The sequence below is a fragment of the Triticum aestivum genome, chromosome 3B, assembly GCF_018294505.1.
Source record: "Triticum aestivum cultivar Chinese Spring chromosome 3B, IWGSC CS RefSeq v2.1, whole genome shotgun sequence".
Taxonomy (NCBI): Eukaryota; Viridiplantae; Streptophyta; class Magnoliopsida; order Poales; family Poaceae; genus Triticum; species Triticum aestivum.
In genome coordinates this window covers 279,703,708-279,710,867 of record NC_057801.1, presented here as the reverse complement: position 1 = coordinate 279,710,867, position 7,160 = coordinate 279,703,708, and positions in this window count along the sequence as shown.

Below are 7,160 nucleotides of genomic sequence, written 5' to 3'. Positions count from 1 at the left end.
CTTTGGGGAAGATTCCGAACAGTGTCAGCCGGGAGGCACAAGATGGCCATCAAGCCATCTGGCGTAGATCGGACAGTACCAAAATAAAATAAAATCATGTGACCCCAATTTAGTCTTCAGTCAACAGACATGTGACCACTCTCGTACCGTGCTGTTGATCTCTTAGTGTATTTCTTCAGATCAAAGACATATGTCATTCTTAACATTATGAGTTATCTGCATCTTCAGACACACCGTCTTCCAACTCACCGTAGCTGCTCCAACAAGGGAAGCATACACCAGAAGGGAGCTATAGTCCCCACTCAACAGTTCCCCACATCGAATGCGCGTGCCCGACATGGACAGCCACAACAACTGTAGGGCCATCGACAAGTCAGCACATGATGCTCACTCCTATGGATGGCAGCTAGATCGGTTGTACCCTCATCTTACTTGTGTGCAACATTTATGGTTTTAATATTCATCTAAGCATGGAAAATAGATCACCACATTTCACTGTATATTCATGCTGATCTTATACGGGTCTTGTTCAGGAGTTAACGTTGTTCCATAGTTCAGCTAAGATACTTGTTCTTTAGGTAATGTTGTTCCATAGTTATCATCCATCAGCCAATGCTATCCCATAGGCAGGTGATTATAGTATTATACCACTTCTAGTATTACCTATGTTGTTCTTTAATACTTTTGTGTGCCATCTAGTTAATCTCGAGTACAAACGATACATATTCTGTAGCTTTCATCTGTGTTCTCCCTTTAGTTTATGAGACCTGTTGCTGCTAGTTAACCCCAGTCCTACTATTTATGTCGTCTCCTATAGGCACTCATTACATAAATCTAACTACTAGTTGTCTTCCATGCATGTCAGATATAATTGCACACACTGATATATCCACAAGAACCTCACGGAGCAATGTAAAGGCCAATAAACCTGATGTCAATGATACCCAATATGATGGAACATGTAAAGGCAGTTCTTCAGAAGACTTCCAGAAAGATGATGAATCCTCTTCACCCCACAAGGTCCTTGCTCTGACTTGGCCTGTGATATGGGTACAACATGCATATAATGTCCTGGAGTGTATCTACTCTGTTGCAATGCCATGTGCTTAGCATGCTGATCATGCATGTAAATATGTCATGCCTTCCTGTTTTCAGTACCTATTCCATTCATGATAACATGTTTTCAAATTCAAGTACTGTCATTCTACTCTATCGCAATGCCATCTTCTTAATTTGGACATCATGCTTCTGAATATCTTATGCATTGTTATTCATCAGTATGTACTTCATCTGTCTACCATACCATGTTTTTTTACATTAAAGTGTTGTTCTAGTGCTCTGTTGCAATGCCGTCTTAGTTTCCCAATCATACACATGTATGTTGCCTTAGTTATTTCTGTACGTATTCCACTAGCATACAGTTTTACATTCAACTAGTGTTTTTTTGCTGTGCTGTCCTGTCGTATCCCTGGCTCTTACACCATACTCCCTCTGTCCGAATTACATGTTGCCGAAATGGATAAAAAAGGATGTATCTAGAACTGAAATATGCCTAGACCCATCCATTTTTTTTCGGATGGAGGGAATACATGTCAATATGTCATGACTTTCTATTCTTCAGTACCTATTCCATCTCTCTGCTGTCGCATGTTGTATAATTAAAGCACCGTTCTTCTATACAAGGCATGAAAGGGGAAGACGACTATGTTAGAATCTGAAGGGTTACAAACAAGGCCTTTGCAAAAGATCCAAACGCCAGGAGATAATAAACCAACTCAAGTTTTTATAGATACTGCTCCAGCATAGAGAAACCCAACTCATACTAATAATAAGCAGATTCCAGTGGCCAAAGAACTAGTCCGCTCCAGTCCAGCAAAGATATGTCAACTCCATTCTAAGAAGCGTGTGCGTATCCTTGCATCATGAAATTTTATAGCATGCTGATCATATTTTCTACATGTTTCTTACCCATCTCTCTTTTAGAAAATAAGCTTAACACATAGAAGAATTTCTACAATGGTATCGTTTATGAGGAAAGATTCTTGCAGGAATTCTTTATGCTCCAATGTAGATGTAAGTACCTGTTGTATATCACTATATTTTTACATCAGCATGCATTTTGTTAATCGGCGTGAATCCAACCTTTATCTGATCTAAATTTAGTTGTAGCAAAATTTATGATTAAAGGCCACAATGTTGATTTTTGTAAGGAAAACTACCTGGTAGTTTTGCATACTAAGTTGCATGAATGTGCTATCTCATATCACGCACATTACTGAATTGTAGTGCTTCTCTGGTTGCCCATTCATTCACTGTGTCAATGTTGCTTTCGTATTACCTTACCTGGCTGATGATGGCTGTGCCATATTGTTTTAATTTGGTGTAGGCTAGTTGCTCAAATGTTCGTTGTGTCAATGTTGCTTTCCTATTATCTAACTTGGCCAATGATAGCAATGCTAGTGTGTTAATTTTGTGCAGGCTGCTGAAGATAAGAAGACAAACTCTGAAAACAGCAAGGCAACCTCATTGTTTCTTTCTAGTAAATCTAGGCCAGGTAATATGGCAATAACTCATGATTAATCTGTTTGGTTCCCGTCCTAATTTATGTTATGATGCAGTGGTCGAGACACTCTCCACTATCAATAATACAAGCCTGCCAAAATCGCCATCTGAATCGGTTCAATATCCTCTGTATCGAATGCAACAGAATAAATGTATGTTTTTGAACCAATTAATGGCTGAAGCAATGATGGAAATGATGGATGAATTAGAGGTGCAGAGTCGTGCGACACAACAACTGATCAATGTTTTCAGAGACAGTGTAACAAAGAAGCAAGTACTTGCCCACATGCTTATGGGCGTCATCTGTGCTGAGGTTGCAGATTGTGACATTGTGGATGGTTAGCTTCCGCTCATTTATTTGCACTGGCATCAATCTTTGATTGCCTAGTGGATGTAATTTCCTGTAATATATGCTGGATGTGCAACGTTATTCCCAGTATGCCGTACCTTTGCTTGATCGGTTTTGGTCCTGTGCATAATTGCTCGTCATAATGGGCTCAAATTATCTAATTTGGCCTAAAGACATGTACGAAATTTAGTGGGCCCATTAAGTTAATGGGCCGTTACTAGGCCGGAAGTTAATGGTCGACCCTGTTACCTCCCAGGTCGTTAACAAGCCGACATCAAAGCGGGCAACAGGTGGGCCCAATTTATTTCACGGGCCGTTAACAGGCCGTTACTAAGTTTGGGCTACATATGGCCCAACTATACTGTAGGCCTTTAGCAGGCCGAAAGAGACAGTGGGCTTGTACTGGACCATGAAGAGCATGGGCCGCTAAGAGGCCGAAAGTCAGGTCGTATTGTAAATGGCCCAACTGTGTTGTGAGCCTTTAGCAGGCCGAAAGAGAAACCGGGCTGGTATTGGACCATGAACGGCATGGTCCATTAAAAGGCCAAAACTAAGGTCCGACTACAAATGGCCCAACACATTTATGGTCCGTTAACAGGCTAAAAGTGACACCGAGCCAGAAATTGGCCCAACACTTAAATGGGCCGCTAAAAGGCCAAAAGTCAGGTCCGACTACAAATGGCCCATCAGATTTATGGGCCGTCAACATGCTGAAAGACACACCGGGCCAGAAATTATCCCAACATTTAAATGGGTCGCTAAAAGGCCGAAAGATGTACATCCTGAAAATTGGCCCATCCATTGAATGGGCCATTAACATGCCGAAATCTCATCGAGCCGATATTGAGCCCAAATATACAGAGGGCTATTAACGGGCTTGAACTGATGATGGGCTGCAATAGGGTCAAATCTTTAATGGGCCGTTGACGGGCCGAATTGGTACATCTCGTATGGGCCGTGGGCTTAAATGGACCTGACACAAGTAGGCCTTATATGGGCCGGCCTGCTCATTTTACTGGGCCAGCCTTTTTCACCGGAATGGGCCGCTGTGGGCCGTGCCACGTGTCGACCTATCATAGGCGCCTCATGTCCAATGAGTGTATGGCATCTGTCCCAACAGTGAGGCAACACGTGTTTCCTTTGGCCAATGATGATTTTACACGTGGAAAATCCCCATTGGTCCGGGCTGTTAACGGGTTATCGGATCAAAAACCGGACGCGATAGTTTAACGGCGTTCCGTTACGGTGGAGCCATGTGTCGGTCACCCTTGACAAAAGCACTTCTGTGATGCGCGATTTATCGTCATAGAAGTGGACACTACCATGATAATAATTTTGGTAATGTCATGGAACACTTGTACAATAGCACAGGTATGACTATCTTGATTCTGTCATAAAATCGTCATGGATGTACGTGCATGACAAAAAACGCGACCTACTGTGACAAACACGTATCATCACGGAAGTGTAATTTTTTGTAGTGGTGGGCCTACACTCGGCAGAGAATAACAGGAGGTGCGGAGTGGAGGGATGGCCTGGCCGTCGGCGGGGTAGTGTTTCGCTATGAGGCACGCAAAACAATCCCGCTGAATGCCGGAGGCTGGAGCAGGCGGTCCTGGCAGCGCTGGGGGAAGAAGATGAGAGATTGAAGAAGAATGTCGGCCATTGGATGTAAATCCAACGCCTTGCTTAGGCTTCTACCTACTGGCCCACATGTCAACTAGTCCATTTGTTTTTAGTCCATTTGGTGGGCTGGGTGAAACAATGATGTAGCATCTATGCAACCCTTTTATATATATGGTAGAATTTAAAGCCCGGTTGCATTTTTCTCGAAATCCGTGACTTGCTGGACTGGGTGAAAATATGATGTTGGGCTAGACGGAGAAATGTTATAAAAACATAAACAAATGATTGCACGTCTATTACTGCATTTGTCAGTAAAATCTTTGCAAGCTTATGTACGCAATCACTAGGAGTTAACTTGCCAAGTTATATACACAAACAATTATTATTATTATTTTGTAAGAACTTTCAATTTACAAAATAAAATATCATTTTAATTTGATGAGTTAATAGGACATGGGGTATTATTATTTTTTAGGCTAGACGTGGGACAGTTGAGTTGGTTCTAGGGAAAAGTACTGAGAGAAAACTCAGTTTACATCGAAAAAGAAAGAGGAAGAAAATTCTGATATAGGATTAATGAAAACAAAAAATAAAGAAAGTGGGAAGGTCTATAAAATGGTTGGACGAATGACAGGTTTAACGGAACCTTATGTTTTTTACATATATATATATATATATAATAAACTAAGATATATATATATATATTATTGAAGGGAAAACATAGGTTCAGTTTTGCATTCTTATAAAAAAAGAACTAAGTTGTGCATCGTCTTGAAAGAACAAACATAACTTGGGCTGCTGATGTTATAGACAAGCTAGGCTGGGAGGCCCAAAGGCTGCTTGATACAAAAAACTATGAAACATGTCGTGGGCTACCCATGTTAAACAACAAAACCTAGGCCATGGACCTGGTGGGCCCGGGACTATCGGCCTCTTGACGAACAGTTGTCTCCTGATTCCTCTTGTTTTGCTGGCGATGTTGGGAACGACAGACGGCGGCGCCACGGCGAGAGCACCAAGGTGGAGGACGACGTCGAGACCGTGGACCGAACAAACTGGAGCTGGGGAAGACGCAGGCGAAGGGGAGTATGAGGGTTGACTTGTTTGGATACAGGGTGACCGGTGGAGTTGCTTGGTATTGTTGTCTTCTTTCATGTTGGCGTAGCGGGGGTTGATGATGGTCTCGGCGGGGTCAACCGTGGAGTCCTTCTCCTGCCCGTTGCCAATGATCTTGCATTGCTTCTGGATGTCGACAAGCTTGCTGCACCAGATGGCCGAATCATCGCGTTTTTCCTTCTCTCCATCATAGCGAAGGTGCAGTCGGCGTTGCCGATGAAACAGCCGAATGATCCAGAACCTCTGATAGCCCTACAGTAGTGGTAGACGAGAACCTCGTCTCGCACACATACCTGGGCGACCGCGATCCGCTGGTCCCTGTCAGGAGATGAATGGATGGGCACAAGGTATAGTCCTGCGACCTTGTGCTTTCTCGTCTTGTAGGTACTGCTTGAACTCGACGAGGCAGAGCTTCACTGAGTCTGGATCGTTGGTGTACCTCACATTCAACTTGGTGCCGCCATGGGACTGAACGGGGAACTCAAAGGTGAACTCCTTGCTGAAGTCCATATCCAGCAAGCTCACCCCTTGGATCGCCATTGGAGTCTCTTCAAGTGAACGAGTGAGTAGGCGGAAATAGTAGTTCATTTTTCAGCTCCTGGGGAACTAGATTCAACAGTAAACTGAGTGTGTATAGGCGACAACAGTTACTACCCCTTCTTCGCCCGCTGCACACCCGACAGAATATGCACCCTCGCCGCATTCAAATGCCTCCATGAAGAAACCTATTCCAGCCACACACGTTGGTTCACGAGTGGGTCTGTATTGGTATTGTAATAACAGGTGTTAGTGGTTACTTGACATAAATTTAATTAGCTTTAATTAAAATGTATTCTTAAAACAAGCAATGCATTGGCTCGTTCTATCAGTTCCACAAGATCAACATGCACAACAATTAGAATTATTATTCTAAGGACGCACATGATTAGCACATTTGCCGCACTTTCACACAAAAAATACTACCAAGTTTGAACAGTTTGTTATGGTTGCTGTCCTTTGCATCATCCAGCCGTGTTTCCTAGCTTGCAAGATTCAGAACCAGCAAATAAGATTCAAATAATAAGTACAACAAGGATGCCTACACATCTCATTTATTCCCATCTTCCAAGATTTAGAACCAACAAATGAGATTCAAATAATAATTACAACAAAGATGCCTACACATCTCATTGATTCCTAGCTAGCAAGATTCAGAACCAACCCATTAGAGCCTTTTGATAAAGTGAATATCGGGATTAAATCCATCTTGGCTAGCCGTGTCATACAACCCAAGAACTTGGCGAATTCTCTTGACCATCACAACATCTGTAGTAGAGTATTCCTGTTTGCACAGATAAGAAAGAGCATGATTACTATAATAGTGGCACTAGTTGAAGCAACCGGTGTGAGGGGTCCTATACCACCACGACTCCATGTGGTGAACCTGCAACTCCACTCGGATGAGGCCATCCTAGAGTTCGATGATTCAATTCATGCGCCTTTTTCTGCAGTTTACCTGAAATGAAGC